This window comes from Prorops nasuta, unplaced genomic scaffold (genome assembly GCF_024137725.1).
Source record: "Prorops nasuta isolate Cenicafe-Biocafe unplaced genomic scaffold, Cenicafe_Pnas_1.2 PNAS00003, whole genome shotgun sequence".
NCBI lineage: Eukaryota > Metazoa > Arthropoda > Insecta > Hymenoptera > Bethylidae > Prorops > Prorops nasuta.
The window spans coordinates 4,749,069-4,771,669 of NW_027116800.1; the positions used below are offsets into that span (position 1 = coordinate 4,749,069).

Genomic DNA, 22,601 nt, shown 5'->3' on the forward strand with positions numbered 1-22,601 from the left:
TTACGTGATTCCTCAAGTGCAATTGCTGTGCTATTTATTTTTCAGCTTACAGAGGATAAATGCTTTTAATGTCCTACCCTAATAATTATTTTACTGTTGATTTTAGAATAAAATGTTTGAAACAAAAGTTTTTTTTACTTTGAAAGCAAAAGATTATGCTATTGGTTTATGTCTGCTAGGTTATTTAAAGGTTACACAAAGGTTAATTTGATTTTTCCAAATGGAAACACTTCATATGTTATTGCATAATCATTTATCGTATATCAAGAGCTTTCCAAAAATCTCTTTTCATTTTTTTTTTATTTTATCCAGTCGTTCGCTAGAAGGTATTTCAGTTTGAAATTGCATATACTTGCACATATACTGAAATAGTGTATGTAACCATTATGCATACGCACTCTCATGCAGTCACTCACCTAGTTATAATTTCAAATCAGTATATTTAGTGATCGATAAGATGAAGTGTTAAATCAATATAGTAATTTGGGAAGTTCTCAGGATCAGTTAGAGGAATATGTAATATTATATAGGATAATCTTTCTAAAAAAATCAAGTTATTCTTTGTGTAATCAACAATTATCTTTTCAAGGTCAAACGAGTAGTACAATATTCAATCACACCGAAAACCGTAAAGTTTTTGATCGGAGCATTTTCTATAAGATAAAAAATAATAAGTTATTGGGGTGAGACATTAAAATGGGTAAAGCCTGTAGGTACATGCGTCAATCAATGATTAACGGCAACTGCCATGGCCACGGCCACAGAATTATGAAAAAGTTAACTTGATTTCCATGTATCAGCTTTTGTAGATGCCTGGCCAATAATTGTATGAAACATTGAAATATATACTCGTTCATAATTGATATTTCCTATATACGACAATGTATGTAGTACGTGCAAAAGCAATTGTTGTCTTTTAAAAAATTATTATATTGCAGTTCAGGCAGATAAGAGATTATATAATGCAGTGTAACAATTTAAAAGAATATGGCTGGTTTGCCTGAATTTCATTGACGAAACAAAACCGGCCAATAAGGAGTTTCAGGCGAATTCAATGGTTCTTTGTGTGTGTATATATATATATATAACGCTCTATAATTAAAATGCTCTAATTAACGTAACCTTAAACGCCCCATAGCTTTTATCTACCAAAAAATTTGCGCTACATGAACCTTACGATCCTTGTTCTTTTTTTCTTTAATGATGCAATTATTTACCGCGATTAACTTGTTAAATAACATTATTACAAATTCTACCAGTTTGCCTTGGTACGCTCTAGTAATCGGTGTCAGTATTCCTTTTTACTTGGTTATTACACACATTCGGAACTTTTTTTTAGAACCTTTTACTCCTGGGGCAAATACGTAATCCTCTATAATATTCATAAACCATATATTATGTATGCGTGCGTAAAGTAGCTTTGAATGGCTCTACTACTCTTTGTCTTTGAACCGCTCTTCTGATCTGAGCTTATTGAAAATTATACTTATATAATAATTCCGGGGATATTTCGTAACAGATCATTTTAAATAAATGGTGTGGCTGCGATAGCGCACACATTATCACCAGAACGATATGGACAAAGAAATAGACCACGAACGGACGAGCGATAAATTTGCGATTCCTTCGTATCGCATTCAGTAACCCGTGGGAGTTGATCTCCACTCTACTACCAAGCTATCATAGATACATTAAGGATTTATTATTCGCTACACGAATCAACAAAGCCCGTGGACACAATACTGATTGAACCAGTACTTTTTTGTCACTGCAAAAACAATAAGCAAGAAACTGAGCGAGGAGTCTCGGAAAATTCGCCATTTCCACCAGCACACACACACACACACACACACAAAACTTTTACATCTTTCTTTCTCTCCCCCTTTCTCAGTTTAAATTCATATAAATTTGTAATTGGTACATCAATAGTGTTTTCTATTATGTGCAGACTTGAAAAGATTTTATTTTTTCTACCGCATAAAATTATGCTTTAATTACCTGCTTTTTGCCTCTTTCCTGTAAACCGAAAAATTTGTTCCTTAATTTATAGAAACGACCCTTTTTTACAATCAGTTTTATACAAAATTATTAATTTGTGATTAATAACATAAGTTATGATAAATATCGCGAGCTACGTTTGGAAACTGTAAAATGACAAAATTCTGGGTGATGGTGTGAAACGGCTAAACAATTACATCAATCATCGATACTGCGAGTTTATACAACATGTTAATTATAATCAATCATATACGTAAATGCAATTGACATTTGCCTTTGATGTTAGTACGCGTAAGTTTGAATAAACTCGGCAGCTTAATTGAACACGTTTCGACGTGTGAGTTATCTTGGTATGAGTGGCTAACATTAAAAGAATAAGGTGTGTGTACTCAATTATATTGACAGACATTTATTTGTATTATAGGATTTTTGTCTATCAATATCTCTTACACCCGTTAGAAAACACCAGGAAATTGACGTAAATTATTCAATAAATTTATTTAATACTTTACGAAGGGAAAAACAATTTTTCACAGAATGGTTAAATTTAAAGCAAAAAAGAACCATTCACTGCGTATAAATATTCTTATATTCATTTAGCTTTAATTTACGCATACCTTCTTATTTTAAATGTCTTTTAATCTAATGGAGCTTAAAACCTGGCTTAAAAATTGATGCAAATTCGAAATCATCATATTATTAATTAACAGTGTCACGTACTCTCTACTATGAGATAAATACATCAATATCAATTAGCACGTAGTCATTAAAAATTAATCCATTTGAAAATAATGTTGCGCATTCTGCAGTTATATAACTGCAAAAGTCAATACTGGTTTATAAACATAAAATTTCAGTAATAAACTAATAAACATACAAATATTCAGCGAAGTCGTCATTTATGGTTAATCAATCCCAATATGTGTAAACTTTTTTTTGAGAGAGAGAGAGAGAGAGAGCTATAGTAAAAGTGAGAAGGTGTAATTAGCATCGGCATATTGTAATGAGACTACAAAATAAAAAAGATGGATTAAGAAAAGTATTTATTGGTGACCATGCTATTAGATGAATAATAGCTCTAAGTACTGTATTTTAAAAATAAAATATCGATGAATGTATTAGTAGGAACTAAAATACATATAATATTACACGTAGAAATTCATATGGTGATTGTAGAAAATCGGCTATTTATGAAAAACTTAGTAAGCTTTAGAAACGCGTTTTTGATTAAAATTGTACAGCCGTTGTCATGTGGAATCTGTTCTTTCTTAGATTTTGGCCCACATTTACACGTACAGCCTGTTATGTTGGAGAAAATTTGTATATATATAGTTTAGTGGTTTATTTGTTAGAAGTATTATTGTAAGCCTATTTTTTATGAGATTTATGCTGACATCATTCCAATATAGTTAATGGTGATTTTAATATACAGAGTCCGTTAGATAAAACACCCCGGTGTCTGAAAGTGCAAGTATTGCAATGGCAAACAAACAGCATGTTAATGGTCGAAAATAGAAAGAGAGGGACGATCAAATGACTCGCGGTTTTTCTTTCACTGACGAATGAATTTAGTTAAGAGGATGCCGAAAGTAATAGAAGCGGGATATAGAGATCGCGCGAGTCACTTGATGGTTCCTCTCTTTTCATCTTCGACCGATAACATGCTTATTGTCCTTTATCGCAATTTTGGCATTTTCAGACGCTGTGGAGCGTTTTATCTGACGGAACCTATTTATGCAGAGTAAGCATAAAATCCATTACCACGTATATTTTTGGAAAACGCTTTAAAATTCTGAAAAATTGCAAAACTTGGGTATGATTATTGAAAAAGACTGCTAATATTTTAAAGGAGCTCACTGATAGTCTCCTCGAGAGAGCTTTCCAAATTACTACATGAATTTATCATTTTACCTAATCGTTTACCATTTTTCTCTTTCTCTCTTACATTGTTTCTTAAAATTTACATTACGGATTTTAATTTTAGAATAATTAATAATAATGCAGGTTTCATTCATACTAAAGGACCAACTTCATATTCTGTAATTGCTTCAAAAATTATATCAGCAACTAGAAGGGGAAATGAATTTCTCAAATTGTAACCATTCAATTTGGTGTTCCACTTATTAACTTTTTTAGGCTTTGACCACTAATGAAAGACACAAATAATTGTATGATTCATGCACGGAAATAATTAATATATTTATGAAATTATTAATTTAAGAACACTTAGAACGTTTTAGCTTCCTTTAATGCTCCATAGGTGCAGCATGGAATGCAAGTTGTTTTAATAAAATACATAACTAACAACTCATACTGTTTATTATACTTCATGATTTTGAACCTTTATAATCTGTTCTCTAAACAAAACATATGATCGAAAGAATTGACAAAGCGTGGCAATCAATACGTAATAATATTACAGCAGAAGAAACATGCAAGAGATGCATAAATTCTAACCTTTGCATTGAATTAGAATATTCCAGGTTTCATTAATAAAAATGTTATATGAAAAACTTAAAAAAAAAAAATAAAGAAAGTAGAATTTCCTCTAGCTAAATATTCAATCTTTGCTATTTCATTATCCATTTGCTTAAGAATTATTCATATTCATAATGAGTTGTTTATTTTATTATATATTTTTCTCTGCGTTCCCTTATTCTGTTTGGGTATTTAGACTGCACTTCACGAATGTTTAAAGCGGTAGTTTGATATTGAGCTACATAAAAGTAAATGGGCTGAGACGTTTCTTTTGCTGTATAAAGTTGCTGTTTCTCAAAGGATACGCAAATCTCCATGCACCGCGGAGCGAGTCAATGGTTACCATGAGCATGACCTTTTTCTGGTATTTAGGATATCCAAGCCATTCGCCAAGCTCCCTTCTTCTTCAGCAGTTAAGCTCTTGCGTAGGCTTCGGGATCAATCATCCGTGGCATTCTTACATGAGAATGGCGATAATGACGATGATGCCGCAGTGATGATTCCCCATAAGTAAGCAGTGACGGTGCCGGTTAAATTCTATTATGAAATGTTTCCATTTCGAGTCTCATCCACCTCCCCTGTATCGTCATCGTGTATCAGTGTAAAGCATGCGTTCAACCAAGAATTTCATGTATGTCGTCATTCGCATATTAACCGAACTACCAGCAATTCATTTTCAATTAAAACTTTTACTTTTACATCACAAGACTACCTGCCATAGCTATACAATATGTTTACCTACTGTATTTGATTAATATCTTGTAATAATTAGATACAGGAGAGTCAGGAAATCGAATTTATATCACTTAAGCGATTTAAGCTGTTCTTGGAAAATAGAGACAATGATTTATTTGAGAATACAGTAAGGCTCGTTACACATGCTACTTAAACCTAGAAAATAAGTATGTTTATACTATATTGATAAGTATCAAATGAAAGATACATAACCTTTATTTAAAAGATTACAGGTTTCGGTTGAATTGAAGAAACTGATTTCCTCCTTTCAATAGAAGACATCCTAAAATGAACCATCAATTATATATAAAAAGCACAATTGACGTACTAATATTTGTTTCTTTTAGAGATCACTTTTGTGTGAAAGGCAATTTGCCAAATTTCAAAACTTGATCATCCCATCTTGCTTTGTTTCCTCATACATTAAATAAAACAAAGTAAACTCGGTTTTATTATATTTTCCTTTATTGTTCCAATGATTTTATAAAATAAAAAGAGCATGTAATGAAAGTAACTTCATGAGCTTGTTTGCTTCGCAAACCTGGCGAAACATACCTAAATTTTGTCGTTATAGTGGAGGTGACGTCGTAAGAAAAATTTTGGAAATTAAAGTGTGCTCCAATTTCAGCAAATCGTTTAAATTTTTTAAAATAATAGAATAAACAGATTTTAAGGTATAGTTAATACATTTATCACATGCATATTCTTATTTGAATAGATGTATTTAGTGAAGTTAGAATCATAAAAATCTTATTACTTGCTAGAAATCGAGAAATCGTAAAGGCTTCTTATTTACTATTTATTCAAGATAATAGTAGTGATTTAGAAAAGAGCACATCCTGTTTATTTGCAATGACTAGACATAAGACCAGCAATTGACGAAACAATTGAAGCAGCAGCTGCTACATTTGTGCATTACACATTTCAGTTATTTAAAATTACACACATCTTACGTCGGCATTCTAACTAAAGCAATGTTCCAATTTTGATTACCTCTTTTCCTATAACTGATGATTACAAATAATGAAGAATCTCGGAGTCAACAGAAACTCTGTACCGTAATAAGAAGCTTTATATGTTATGGAAATTCGATTTCATAAGAATTGTCAGTTTTAGCGAAGTTCACTTCAATTTAGTCGGGAGAGATGAACAAATCTCTTGCTCTTGCAGAAAATGCGGTAATTCGTGTTAGTTACATGATAAAAAGTAGCACTGGCTTTCGGTGCACTTGCTGCTTATTTACTATCAAGTTTATGACATGTTTTCTTGCAGGGTAAATTGTGCAGTGATCCAGCTACTGCTAAACTACTTTCATTACGTAATACAGGGCCTTTCTTTAACGGTGCATGGTGTATAGGAATTTTCGTGTATTTGACTATAACAAAATCATCATGCTTCCATTGATTTAATTATTAAAGGTAATAAGCGAGATTGGCTGAGCGAAAAAAATGACATTCATAATAAATAATAAAAGTAATTAAACTCGAATAGAGCCATTAAAAATTAATGCTTTAGGATTTTCTTAAGTGTAATAATTTATAATGTCTGATCAAGTGCCGTATTCAATAAGTAACACAATTCTATATATTCCACCGTTGGAAAAAGAAACCTTTGCGTATATTTTGAAAATTTGAATTTTAAAATATTGCACGAAACGTGACTTTTAAGGCCCATGAAAGTCCCTATACGACGACGACACGTTCCCCTTTCGCATCTCCGATCTCCCGTTTCTCCCTATGCATATTTATTCTTCATTAATTATTCCATCGCCATAAAGTACACCATGCAATGAATCATTCGAGAGCTTTCAATGGCTGTATCAATGTTTTTCAAAACCACTGCTCACTTTTCCTTTCGACAAAACGATCCGCGACAAAGCGTTCCTCTCACAGATTTCTCTGAAATACTCGGCAGCGTGTTTTCCAACCTTCGATATCTATGCCTTATTTAAAAAACAATTTTCACAAACCGAGTATAGCTATGTACCTAAAATATATACATGTATACACCTAACAGGTCGAGCTGTTTCAATTGACACGCAGGCAGGCAGGCTCGTCAGGCGGGCGCCATAAGTAAGTAATTAACGATTGTAAATAGCGAACATTTCCTCGTCCACACGCACACACATACATACACAAGCAGGAATGTGGTATTTCACGTTGTTGCACCGTTCCATCCATCCTACGGCTGTGTATATCTTGCAGTCCGGACCGGCAAATCATCCAACTCTCAAAGCTCTTTAAACGATTGGCGCTGACATAAGTCGTTAAACCGTGCCGAAGCATCTGAGAAATTTAACTTAATTAACCGTTACGTCGCTCTAAGATCGTAAAGAAGCTTGCTATTCTACAAAATAGGTAGAATGTGCTACCGTGCTATCCATAAATGTGCTATACTATATTGGAGAAAGATTCATGTTTAAAGGAGTTAAGTCACTAAAAAGGTAAAGGATCATGACTGGCTTTTGAAGATTGGCAAAGGTTAATGATACCATTGGAACAATTAAGAGAAAATAATCACCATCCTGAGAGCAATCGATTGGATAAAGAGGAAGAAACTAAAAATAATTATATTCCACGTAGGGATTGAAAAGTATTAATTGGAGAAGTCGAGAACAAAAGTAGCAGCAATAGTATCTTTTGCGTCTATATATATATATATATATATATACATATATAGGCGTATCCGGCTAGACCTTGTAATATTGCTTACGAATTAATTAATCTAATTTCCCATTATATCATATAGTATGTGTTACAGCTAAAACTTTCCTAACAAGGAATGTAACAACGCCATAATTATCCATCTTTGCCTTCTCTTTTAACTTTATTATGTTTATTATGCTGTGCATAAATATACGTTTCTTACGCAAGCTATAGTTTCTTATCCATTTTTTCTACATAATCCTCCCTTATTTGATGTCTGATCGGTTTGGCATTTGCAGTTTTCACCAATACTCTTCCTCCGGAGAAGCTACTAGAATTCAGTAAAATCAGAATAAGCGATATAACAAAGAAATTCGATTCTTAAGCCATGAACTGAAAGAAGAATAAATTAAAGATAAAATGGTTAATGAAGTAATCAATAATTCTTCTTTCTAGGGAACACAATATTATGTAATAGACATCGTCAATCTTCAGCTTCTGATACATTAATCATAGGTGCATGCATACCATATTTGTTTTGCAAACATTGTATTCAAAGGATGCGCGTACGCAGCAAGACCAAATTAAAGAAGAGACACTTCGTAATCTTGAATTTTTAATACGTATTCTACTTCCAGTTCTCTTTTAAACACTCTGTTGTTCCCTTTAACTTCTCTCAAAATTATTACTTCAAAACAGTATGCAAGCTCACAGAAACCTTCGTTCCTTTGTATAACGAGGTAAATGTGAATAGATATCTATATGTATGTACTTTTCAAATGAAATTATCGCAAAAAGAATTTGCTAAAAAGAAAGATATTTTACATGACATCAGAAGATTTACTCTATGGAATCAACGGTTTTAAGTTTTTCGAACGCTAACTCGCTAAATATATTGGATTAAGATCTAATAATCACACGTGCGTCAACAACACCGCTACATGTAGTAGGTACATATAAATGTGTGCGACGACGAGAGGTTGCGTAAACCGTTTTGACTTGGCTCGGTGATATACTTGCTAGACTTGAACTGTAAATCAATTATCAAAAGATATACTATATTAACACTATAGTTGGTTTTTTCCTTCTGCCACATAGCTACGTGATAATTTAATATCGCATTGATTAAACTAAAGCAAGATAACTTTCATTTACTAATGAAACTGCAATGCAAAAATAGAGTATAGTTTTTTCTTCAACAAGCTGGAGTTTGACGCAGCATGCTCTTAGAAATGTTATCCTTCCATGTACACTAACCACGTTTATTTCACGGCTGAAATACTATTATATCATAATCATGTATTTAGTTCTAAAAAATTAATAGCGTTTAGCTATTAAGTAATTGTAACTGTTTGTTACATAATATTGAAATACACAAATCTAAAGCAACTCTTATATCCTCTTGTTGTACATATTTTAGAACGCTTCTTTTCAAGACACATAAGGTCAAAACATTACCGGTAAACCATAAGTCGATTTAGTAGCTCGAAGCCATACAACATAAACGTGGATAGTAGTACGATTTCTCGATTTAATAATGATATAGTTAATACTTACTTATCAGTAAAGTTATTTAAGGCAATCTTGATATTTGGGATTTTATTTTAAGTAATTCTCCGTATCGAGATTATAATTAAAGTTGAAATTTGCATGAGTTTAACCTGCGCAAGCTCAACTATTATCATTGTTACAAATGACAATTGTTCGGAAAGCAAAACTATTCAGAGAGAAAAATTTGAAATATTCTATTTTATACAACGAGACTCATCGTTACGTAAGTTTATTTATAACTTTAAAGTGGAAAAGTAGATAGTAAATTATTTTTGTTAAATAGCAAGATGCGGAATGAGAAAATCAATAAAAACAAATTACTACTGGACTATTATCTTCCTATACAAATTGTATTATATTCTACATGTGTAATATATTTCCGGTTGCATACATATATACTAGTTGCTGATATTGCATATAGAGTTTGATAAAACTGCGCACGTGCCTTCCGCTCTTTTAGCAAAGCAAGATCAAAGTAACTGTCAGGCTTATCAGTTCGATTCCTTCTTGAATTTTAGCGACAGCCGATTGGAGCAAGTCGCGCTGTGCGTCATACATACGCTTTAAACTACTAGCGAACACACATGCAGTATACGTCAAACTTGTGTGTACGTACGTACGAAGTATATTTCATTTGTCTCTCAGTATGAATAATTTTACGATAACAGACCCACCACCACTGCTGCTCTTACGATCATTCAAAGCCTTATCGATTTTTCCGTAATTCACGATCCGAATCTTTACACATATATACATTTTAATTATCTATACAAAATTATCCAACGTATGTCATAAAATTATTCATTTCCATCAGCTTTTTTCATTTAATGTCTAGCATAGAATACAGCCTTTTTATTTATCACCTTCTTTTGATTTATAACGCAATTTCAACCATTTTTAGATATCATTTCTTACGGTGCAGTACTATAAGAAATGATATCTAAAAATGTGACCACAATTTCAGAGAGAATAAGATTCAAGTATAAGAGTCAACAGTTTCAAGCTGTTTCTTGAAAAAATGAAAAAAAAATTACACTTTACTTTTGACAAATATTTTTTTACGTCCTGGCGATAGAATGGAAAGCATTAGGTGCAATTTATGTGTTAAGATCGTGCGTCAACACCGTCGTTAAACATTAGTATAAGGTAGACCGAAAAATTGCAGGAAAAGGGACAACACTATTTGAGATAATGTTTATAATACCCGCATGGGTTTTCCCATTTGTCCATTAGTTTAGCTACAAATAGATTTTCTTTTATTTGTGCTGATCTTGGCTAACGAATAAACAATTTTAGTATCGTAGTAAATACAGTTATGAAATAAGTTCTTCTCTTTCAAAGGGGTATCGTGTTTGCACATCAATTATCTAGCAAAGTCACGAGATTCTTTGGCACTGGCTTTTACTCCGCGGACAATTAAAAAATTTGTTTATAAACAAATGCAATTTTAGTAAAAATAAGAAAAAACGGTTGAAAGATAAAAGTATACTTGATTTTTTTTTAATTCATTTATATGTAAAATAAATCATGTATACTTTAAATATCTTTACAGACCTAGGCTAATAGGTCTATGGTTTGCACCTTCAGCATTATAGTTTATAAATTGTAGATGAACATTTGTTTTGTTCCAATTGTAGCAATAGTTTCATGTATTATCTCTGTTACAACCGTTAGTGCTACTTTCAACAAATGTTTTTGTAATCTGTTGCACGTGCTGATCATAAAGGAATGCAGTTACAAAATTGCACCTGCGCTTTTAGTTTTTATATTGGTTACTATATTACCACATTAAAAAAATTATATTTAACAAATTAGGCTACGTTCACTTCAGTTATTGCATTTACAATCGTGCAGATATATAAGGTATGATTTTTTACTTATAATAAGGGGCAAAGAAACAAGAATTATAATAGAAAATATTATAATAATAATGGTGCTTTTAAAGTGAATATGTTTTTTTATTTGTTCAATAAGGCAAATGGTTATGCTCCTACTTTGTTAGGATAATCTTATCAGTCCATATGTTTCAAGTCATTTATCGAATTAATATTTAACGTGGAAAGCTATTTATTACAAAGCAGAGAATTGCAGGGGTACCCTCATAATACGATTGTTCGAAATACTCCTAATACGTTTTATTTATGTATTTATCTGACGTTATTAGCTGTATTACGGATTTATATGCCATACCGTCCATAATTCTGTTTTGCAAAATTTATATCTTAAGAAGTTGTATTTTAATTGCCTTTCGTGGATAGGATCACGAAATTGCCATTATACATAGAATACTTTACAAATAATACTAACGATACCGCGTGTTTGTTCGCTATCGAAAAGTATAACCTCGTGGTATCAGGCCAAGACGGCAACTTTGCAATTAGGAAAGTTTAAAACTCTCATTAACTTCATCAATGAAGAAGATACAATTATTATTCACTGACTGCATTGCTAAGTGGAACTTTTTTGCTATTTCATAATCACACTCAACCGAAAGCACGCCCTTCTCTGCGCTTATTTTTCTGCTGCTGGAATATATAGATATATGATATGTTAATATTAATTCTGCATATAGTATAGAAAGTGATGCACCGAGAAGGTAACAGCGATATCTTTAGCAAACAAACGACGTCACTTTATGCTTGAGGAAGTAACTCGAAAAATTATTCTAGGCGCAGGAACCTGAATGCTAAGAAGATCATCCTACCGAGATGCTTTTAAAATTAACCCCCTTTTTTTAATGCATAATCTAATAGCTTATACAAGAGCTTTTTCCGAAACTCCATATTCATTTATCGTTTCATCGAATCATTTGCTAGGTATTTATTATTCAAGTTGCACAATAGGTGTGGGTTTGACTGAAGTAGTGTACGCTATTGCTATGCTTAAACATGCACGCAACGTATCATTTACTTATGATGTTAAATCGAAATATATTCAGTGAACAACTGAAAGACATGATAAATAAATATAGCATTTGGAAAAGTTCTTCAAATAAGTTATAATAGCATTTAAAATACTCAAGGTGATACTTTAAATTCCTTCAAAGCGAATATTTTCATGGTTGCTTTATTAAACATAAATGGTTGGGTCCAAAAATTTTCTCAATGAAAAGTACTCGTGTTTCCAGAAAATAAATTTTTTACATTTTTTTGCTGTGCCACCATGTATATATGCATATAAATACGTATATATATATATATATATATATGCACGAATATGTCAGATAGAGCAAATTCTTGAGTAGGATGAAGAAAAAGTTCAGTTGTGTTCTACAAGCACTCACTAAGCTCTTCTTCAGTTTTAAGATTTACATGCAACATTGCATAATAGTAATGTGCTTAGAAAACAATCCTTTGCAATCCCCCTTAGTGCTTTCACATGAAATCCGTTTTGTGTCAAGTTCCTTCTTACTTTACGTCGACAAGAAAGTTCATTATATATCGATCTTACAACTGGCAAAATCCTCTTTTTCATCATAAATCAAACAGTAGAAACAGCTTTTGGATCAAGATTTCTACAAATGCAAAAGTATTAAGATGATATAGCCAATAAAATAATTACGCGTATATTCTTTCCTTGAACTTTTCTCGTAAGGTTCCGAGAGATATTAAATGCATTAAAAAGTCGTAGTCGCTTTTAATTACCGGAATAATCAAAAAGTGGGTATAATCTTGTTTCCCAAAGTGCTTATGCAGTCGTTCGATGAACCAATCAGCTACAAATTGATTAAAAATAGACCTTATACTAAAGAATTATTTTTGGATAGATTTGGAAAGATACACATTCACACACACACACACGCGCGCGCTCGCGCGTTCACGTGGATGCAGTGAAAGTGCTATTGAACCGTAACGAGTTGAACGCAAGTACTCTCACGCGTTCTTTAGCCTTCAAATCGGCGACTCTTCAATCAATGGTATATTGGTACTTACAATACAACTCCGTCGTTATATCAATAATTATTGTAATTATGACAGCGAAAGAAATGAAAAGCTCGATTGAAATGAAATGATTTGGTCAGTCTCATTTAGGTAATAACTTCCAGGAGTGTATATGTGATGCAAGACATTTCTCTCTCTCTCTCTCTCTCTCTTCAATTATTATTTGTAAAAAAGTAAAAAAAAAGCACAACGATGCAGAAAAATGTTTGCGAATGAAGCCTGCAAGGGTTCATCTAACCTCTACAAGTTTGAATCGTTTCCTGCAAAGCGCAGTTACGCCTTCGAGGTTTCCCCCCTTCTTCCAGGGAAAATCTTCTTTTCTCTTCTCACCCCCCCTCCTTCAATCAGCTCCTCCAGCCATTCTATTTCTCACCAGCTTTGCCTCCCTTTCTCTTTTAACGACGCAATCGGTAATAAACGCTCACATAAACATTTCCTGGTCAAGAAACCAACTATTTTTCACATTTCCTCGGTTATTAATATTGCTCTCGAGGTTTCTCCAGATTTACCAAACCTTTAAGAAACTTGAACTATTCTCATTTCTGTTGACCCTTACTCGCTCCTCTTCCAAAAATTGCGAATTAATCACTTACCCATGTCTACGTTAACAGAAACGTCTATGACGAGAGGAGCGACTAAATTTAACTGTGTGTACTATAGTATATATGTATATATACTACAGTAGTATTTCGTAATATATTCAAAATAACAACGAGCCAATTTATTGATGCAAGAATTCGTTGTTCTTTGTTGAATTTATTTGTTAAGGTTTCCCAATAAGATATTATTTGGCCAAAGACGCGATCACTTTTACCCGCACTTGCCCTTGACCAGCTCTCGTTCAAGAAAGGAAAGCATGAAACTGTTTGCTCTGACTATACTTAGCAGCTAAAACAGCGGATTGCCTTGATCCAGTGCTCCGTCATAAATAAAGACAGTTCGGTGATTGGATAATTTCGATCGGTAACTAAATAATCGTGAGAGATTAATCGCAGTCTTTTTCTCAAGTATTGCTGAAATCTTTAATTTTACTTCTTTCGGTTTACAACAATCATCTTTTATTAAATTTCCCTTTTATCACTCTTATTTAACAAGATACTTCAATGGATTAAAACAATAAGTTGAATATAATAATTAGATGGCTGACTTTCAAGATCTCGAAGAGAATTGGCAGACTGACCATATGTGACGTTTGAGGAAAAGTTTCAGATTCAATGAAAAAATAGGTACACGCATCAACTGTCAAATAAAAGTTGCGATTAACGGAAAATTGAGCTGTCCTTTATTGAACTTTTACAAGTATATATCTCTGTACAGGATTGATTAGCTATACCGCTAGATTATTAGATATTTTAATCATTCTCGTTGCTTGCCTATTTCCAGTTATTACTCCTATCCGTTTATGAAAATTTCTCATCAATTGATTTTGCTCTGCAAATGTAGTGCTTTCTCATCAATTCAAACTTTACCACAATTGAAAGATTAGTCTGTTTAATATCTTATAGTAGAGTGCTAGTTGTAAATAATTTAATGCATGTACCATCTAGAAAATATAGTGACTCATGAAAATTCTGAGAATATAGTCTGCAGTATAGGGCTGCCCTTGGTATATCCATCCACGTGCAATTAGTTTTAATTTCTTTACCATTTGTCGCCTCTTTATTCTGAGTTGATTTTGCAGATAGAAAACTGGCGAGAAAAGCTTAACCAATTAAGATAAATATCGGAGATCTGTTCTATATGTTCTTTAAAAACCTTCATTCAGCGATGACGTTATTTTTCAGTATGATATTATCTATTGTTGATATTTGATTTATGTTGCTGCGATTAAATTTACTTTTTACTGCCAAATATTTATTAGTCTCTACTAACAATAGCGATTACCTATGATACTCGTATACCGGAGGGTTTTATGTATGTAGAATAAAGTATGTGAAGTGTACGGTGTATTAAAGTAATTTAATGTTATTCTCTCTCTCTCTCTCTCTCTCTCTCTCGATCAAAATAAAAAGCTAAAAATCTACTTTTCCATATAAACCGTCAAGATGCATAATTTTTTCATCAATAATAAAGGACTTTCAAATTACACACAATATTAAACCGAAATTTAAGACGAAAATACAAACTGTTTAGTTTTCCCACAAGAAATTAAAATCAAAAATTCCTATAATTATTTAAATAATTACGAAATAATTAAGATTTAATTTATAATTAAAGAAAATCACCGCCAATTACAAAAAAGGGACGAATTTCTAATTACCTGTAAAAGCTATATGATCAACACAGAGATGATGTCATACTTAAATTATTTTGGTCAACAGATGTAAATACCAAGTTGATTGATCGGGGACAGGTTTGCTTATATACGCTCGATCATAAGACTAAATGACGACAATGTACGCCACTGTCGAAACCTTTCACTCTTACTGAATTTTTGTAATGTAAAATTGAAAGTACACTCAACTAGGAAATGCAAATTGTACTTTATCTATTTCTTTATTTTTAAATTTTACTGTATAATTTTGTCTTCATTGATTTTCTTCACGGTATTAATGTATCTCTAATCCGATAAAAAATTCGGGACTATATTAAGTATATAGTGCCCCTTGACAGCACGTCGAACAATTACATTTTAAAAGCTGTTCACTGGGCAAAATATTTCAGCATTTCATTGATATTGCATACTTCCATTGTAGCTGGTGCTCGTTTCTTTATTAATATGATATATCTATATATATAATATGTATTAATAGTTTGATTATATATACCGACTCGATTAAGTGCTGATTACTGTTATGCAGATATTAATTGATTAAAAGCAATAAAGTTTTCGAATCAGTTTTTTTTTTTTTATAAACTATTAAGACTTTTGTCTCTTTCACGATTTAATTCTGAATAACTATAACTATGAGGCTAAATTATTGAAGAATTATGCAGCGTTACAGTAACATGGAAAGAGCTTGAATTTATATAATATTGCACTTCCTCCTCCCCGTTCACCACACTTTTCTAAAATCCTTCAATTGATACGTGGGTACGGCAAATATTTTTATTCACGCCTGTTCGTGCACGAATCTACTAATTTACTACGACTATATACAATTTCAAGAAACTTGAAACTCCAGTTAAAGCGAGGGTTTAATAATATAGATCTAATTCATTAATTAAACGGTATTTGTTTAGTGATTTTGATCAGGTTGTACGCTACAGCGTATAAGTACTAATGATAACAGAAAAAAGAAGTGAAGAAAAAGAGGAAATAAAGCAAAAAAGATCATTTGATCAGATTCAATAATAGATCAATAGATGATAAGTAAATAGCAAACTTTAATGAATGTTTTAGTTTTACATTTAGACATGTTGTTGAAACTTGATATGATTCGGCTAGCATTATGAAATATATAATAGGTGCATTTATATAATTGAGCTATATACAGACAAATATATTTTATAGATAGAAAATATTTTTGAATGGCTTTATATGTAGCTTTGTGAGTTTGCAAATGAGAGAACAAGAAAAGCAAGGCAAATCAAAGCCTGGCTATTTCCTATTAGAGGAGGAAATATCTTGTTCGTGTTGCACAGCATGCATCGGGTGCATCGGCTATTAACGGCTATAGTGGGTGCAACGAACCCTGATATTCATAAAATGGGAAATTTTCAACCACCATTTGTAAGGACGAACAATACTGCTACCGGTAACAAAGGGACTTCCCATAATGTTAAGAAGACAAAACGCTTTTCACATTAACTTGACTGTTTTACTTCAAATTAGCCCATGCGCGTATAAATCGGAAAAGAAATAGTGCGTGCGCGTGGGTGGAGAATGGATATAAAAATCTGTGTCAATATGAAAGTATATAGGAATATGCCATGAGGTTAAATAAGGCGAAAATATAAATGCAGTGGTGATTTGTTTTACCGACCAATGTACTCCAGAGATTCCTCTGACTTAACACTACTCGAATGGACTAGCCAATTTTTTTACCAATTAGTAGATGTGATTTAAAAAATTGGAAATAATGTTAAACTCATTTGATATTTCTTCATAAACAGTTAATTCAAATACTAAGATTATTAACTTGATTACACACGAGCTAAAATAATAATAGCTGTTTTTAATGTGCTAATTATTGTACAAACTTCATTTATATTTTTTGCTGTCCTGTTATGAGATTGGTTTAAATATGTGCTGACTTTGCTTCGGATATATTTACATTACATTGATATAAATATGTTTCAGTTTATACTCTGAAATACTTATATAGTTTATGCAACTAACCATCATGTATTTTACTAAATATAAAACAAGTTAATTAAGAAAAACTTTGCTATTATTGTAATAATAATTAATTGGGGTATCGCTACAAATAAGCGAACCTCATCGTTTCGTTGATAAATGTTTGTTCTTGCACAAGGCCAGAAAAAGTATAAACAGAGATTGGGAAAATACATCGCACTTGTCAAAAACAGCAATTGAGCAAATTATATATGAAAAATCTAACGCAGAATTAGAATTACCGCCCTTGCTCTTGAGTAATATACATAAATATTCTCGGTTATACTACTGTATATACTGCATGTATAAAGTATAAATGAAGATACGTAGGTACTGCTAACTTTCCCTACATTTTTATTAATACGTATTTTCGATGAAAAACTTTAAGTTCATAATTACAAATTTGAAAATATTTACTGGCGTACAGTAAAATTCGTTTAAATGAATCATTTGGTAAAATGGAAGCACTTATTTATGGCAATTGATGAAATTGAACATTTTCGTTGGTGCGTTTGTAAAAATCTACATATAACAACATTATCTGATCTATACTATCTTTTTGTGAAACTGTAAAGAACTGCATACACACACATATAGCGCTAACATCATTAAAAATAGGGAGTACAATTTTCTAGCCACACATTCATTAATGAACAAAGAATTTCCTACCTATATATCGTTATAGCGCTCACGACGCGATGGGCTGAGCCTTTACGTCATTCCTGTCAAAACTCTCTTTTTATATAAATACTAAAATTGCATACTATTCGAAACAACGGGTCCAAAGATTTTTGTTATTACGCGAGGTCGTGATTCATCGGCACCCTCTGCTACTTCTCACACTGGTCGATCGTTACGATCAAAAGGTACATTACAATTGCATAGAGGCCATAGATAAACGTGTATCAACTGCATGCGGAGTAAGCTACTAGGGAAAATCGTAAATTCCAGAATCGCATCGTCGCGTATAGCATTAGGTATATACACTCTAGGACGTGTAAGAAGTTTACCTATCATTGCATTACGATTTATATACTTCGGTAAAAATCTCCATATGCAATCAATATGGAGGAAGGGGTAGCAGCTAAGAGGACAAGTTGCATGCAATGGGAAGAAATAAGAAATAATTCAAATGTGCAGGAAGAATTAAATATGAAAATATAGTCTTCAATAGATTCTACGGATTATTATCTGTTTCTCAGTATGGGGATAAGGGGTGGTAGTGGGGGAGGTGTGATTTTTACAGAACAGTTACTGCGCACTGTGCCCAGTAGTGCATGCACAGCTATAGTAGATAATAAGTATAAGCATTATTTTATCAACGCGCGCACTCATCGGTCTTGTTTAAATTTCGAAGGAATTCTTTCGGAAAAATTGTGGCAGATTTGTTGAAACAGCGCGTACTACTGAAATCCGTGAGAGATGCGGTCAGTCGACAAACGGTGCGGTTACGTCGAGCTTTGTGAAAATGCGGAAAGAGCGAGAGACGTGTCGTGTCGTGTCGTGCCGCGTCGCGTCGCGTCACGTAGATTCCGGAAGTGTGACTGTGACAATGAGGTCGCGCGCGCGACCGTTTCTGTTGCCGGTAATCGCAGTCAAGTGTCAAGAAACAGCGTGGACCCTCGAGTGAACGTCGCGCGTGTCGTATAGCAATAAGAGACAAAAACATTTATGCAAATCGAATAGGCGCACCGCGGATCATAATATAGTGAGAGAGAGAGACTATAATAGAGGAACATACTGCCATAGTATAACTACTACATACATTTTCAGGATGTTATTGCTTATGAGTATTCAGATAAATGTTTTAACATTGATGGTTAAAAATTGTACAAGTAAGAAACTTTTTCATCAAAAACATTAATATGATTTTTCATGAAGGAAAAAAATGCAATTTATAAAAAATAAAAGTTTCATGATTATCTCTGAACTGTGAAGGTCATCTTGAGTCTCTTTAAATGTATAAATCTGTACTTTTTTTATTGCATTTTCTTTTATTAGCTTAGTTCAAGTTTTTTCAAAAGCTTTTCATTTTCTCATTTCGTCTAGTCGTTTGCCGGATATTTCGAGTTGTATTTGCATATAGGCGTAAGATTGGCTGAAGTATAGTATACGCGACAATAGCGCACAGTCACTTATCTACGTTGCTTTCAAATCGATATAACTCATAAGTAACTGGATGAAATGAAAAAAAAATAGAAAGAACCTTTCGAAAAGCTCTTGATGTAAGCTACAATAATATGTAATGATAAATGCAAGCCTCTGTTTAATAAGATCAGTAAACTTAATAGCTTAGAAATGTAATGAAATCTCAATTTTTGTAACTTGCATGTTATCCTTTATGAAAAGTCATGTAAATCTTACCAATAAAAATTTAATTTATTTTTAGCCAGTTTAGGATACTTATCTGTACACTTATAAACAAACACCCTGAAACGTCTGCTATATATATTCACGTATAAAACCCATACATCTGTAAAGATACTGGCAAGATATTTTCGATATAATCTCGTTACTCGTCTCCATCAGTATTTAATATACACCGGGAATGAAATATTCTGCACGGGTGTACCCTCCATTAAAATGTTTTTATGAAATTTATTCGATGCCCGTGCTTTACACGAGATTAAATAAGCCTCGAATGAAGCTCGCTCGTATATCGGATGATTTTATGAACGAATATTGATTAATCTAATATAAGAGAGTAAAATAAAAATATGAAACAAAGAACACCTTGACCTGTGTTAGAGCTGTACCATTTTTCACTGCATGTTTTAAGATTATGTATAAACCAAGTCGCGTGTGCTCACCTTTCTAGTACACGATGTATAATTATTCTCCCATTACAATTTAATTTTTTATCGTGTTAATTGTAAATATTAATTGGTTGATGACGAAACCAGCTCTTATATACTCGAATAATCTCCGTACAAGTAGTAAATTTGACATTTATTATTAGTAATGCTCTTATTCTAAATTTGTGTATAAGGCGTAAAAAAATACGACTGTCAGCTGTTTCATTCTTAAAAACAGGACAAACAGGATCTTTGGCGTGCTCGAAATGCTGCTAATGTTGTATCGCGTGCTGCTTTATCAGGCAGCGTACAGCATCCTATATAGTGGTGACACAAACCTCATTTATTATAATTTATAATAGTCACCTTAATTACCCCCCAGATTCCGGCACAGCGGCCGACCCCGCCAGCCACTTCAAAGACATTTACCAGCCATACCAATAGAATTTGTCACGTGCAGTTTATCTTGGCACACAATCATTAGCTTGAATCTCTTATGTTACACGGTGCACCGCGCGCGCCACGGATAAATCGAAGATTGGGCGAAGCCTCTTCTCCCGAATACAAACGCTAACAGCGCAAATACGCATAAATTGTTGCAGTATCAGCTCGCCAGTGCGTTGTCGCTCGGGTCCTCGAGCGCGAATCTATCCTAAAATTATATTATATATACGCATATATCTATTATTAGATATTTATCGCATTGAGATGGGGAAAAGTGTCGAACGCGGGACCGATAGCTGGCACACGTGTCGACTAGCGCGAAAGGGGATAAGCGTGTAAACGACCAGAAGTCTGACGTAGGTAGGTTGTGATAACTGTGGCGGCACGTAGAAGGCGAAGAGGCGAAGACACGCCAGGCTGCCGGCACACAGCTAGCAGTACTACACTAGCTATAGTGTTTGGTGGGCGAGGAGGAGAGAATCGATAGCGGTCGGTCCAGGGCTGAGCGGTGGAGAGCGGAGAAGAGCAGAGGATAGGGAAGAAGAGAGGTGGTGGCGACGCGGCCGGTGTTAGCGTTAGCGTCGCTACGTGGGCGTCCAATCCTTCCCCACTATATTTATTTTCCGCCGTGTTCATTCAGTCACTCCTACGCACCCTGGCTCCCCCGATGACGTCACAGACACTCATTGGAGCGCGTTTGCGCCGCGACGCCGCCACCGGGACGTGTCCAGGCGAATCAGGACGTAGAACCGAAAAGGGACGCGGAAAACCAATAGTGCCTCTCTTGGAGTGATCGACTCGATCGAAGGCCGACGCGACGACGACGGTTCGACGATGACAGGCATGTCCTATGGTGAATAGTCGTCCGTTCCAGTAAGCTTCAAAACCCTTTTACTTCTTTCTATACTCGAGTGTTACAGATGATCAATCTATAAGTCTCCGAGTCTACTCTTGGTATCTGCTTGTATATACCTATATGTATACACGAGTTTGCGACAATCACTGCTGCAGATAAAATGAAGTAGGAAAGTTCGCAAGGCGGACGTAAGATAATTATGCCGTTTTTATCCTTAAATTTATCCTGTATAAAATACTGACCTATATAACAATATTGATTTTTATTCTTCCAAGAAGTATACATGTAAGTGCTGTTTATCCTTTTATCAGAGATTGATCGTCTCAGCAGCATACGAGAATTTATATATCGAAACCTTTGAAAGGTGCTTTAGATTATTAACAAATTTATCTGGAATTTACCGTGTATATTGTTCGGATGGTTTAAAACACAATACGCGTTACACGTTGCATGCAGAAGGAGCTTATCTATACCTTCGTCAGCAGCCCATTGACGTCACACTAACCTACCAGAGTTTTCTACTACTGCGGGGGGAAACACTGCGTAGTACGTATATACACGTAGCGTACATCCATCCAAAAAGGACGGAGAAATTGGTGCAAATGAATATTAGTAGGGGTTCTGTCACTATATTACAGGGATGTCGTTTCACAGGTTTCTCGTATTCGGTAAATGACGTCATTGGCGTGACGGAGCACTCGCGTCATTTCGCTCCGAAATACGCGCCAGAGACTTCCAGACTTATCGAGATCCTTCCGTTCTACCCTTAAGAATCTGGAACAAACTATATCTAATAAAAGATTATATCTTGCTAAAGGGATGTAAAATTTAGCGCAGTCCTCTGTACTGTGTAAGATTGTTGAAAAAGGAAAAATGGTG

At 33.7% G+C, this 22,601-nt stretch overlaps 2 protein-coding genes across 4 annotated transcripts in view; both read left to right on the top strand.

The window, feature by feature from the left end:
• Positions 1-22,601, top strand: part of LOC136785673 (terminal nucleotidyltransferase 5C) — a 66,210-nt gene that overhangs the window by 32,538 nt on the left and 11,071 nt on the right. The gene's annotated exons all lie outside the window — the stretch shown is intronic.
• LOC136785671 (kinesin-like protein KIF26A) overlaps positions 1-22,601 on the top strand; it is a 320,836-nt gene that overhangs the window by 5,191 nt on the left and 293,044 nt on the right. The gene's annotated exons all lie outside the window — the stretch shown is intronic.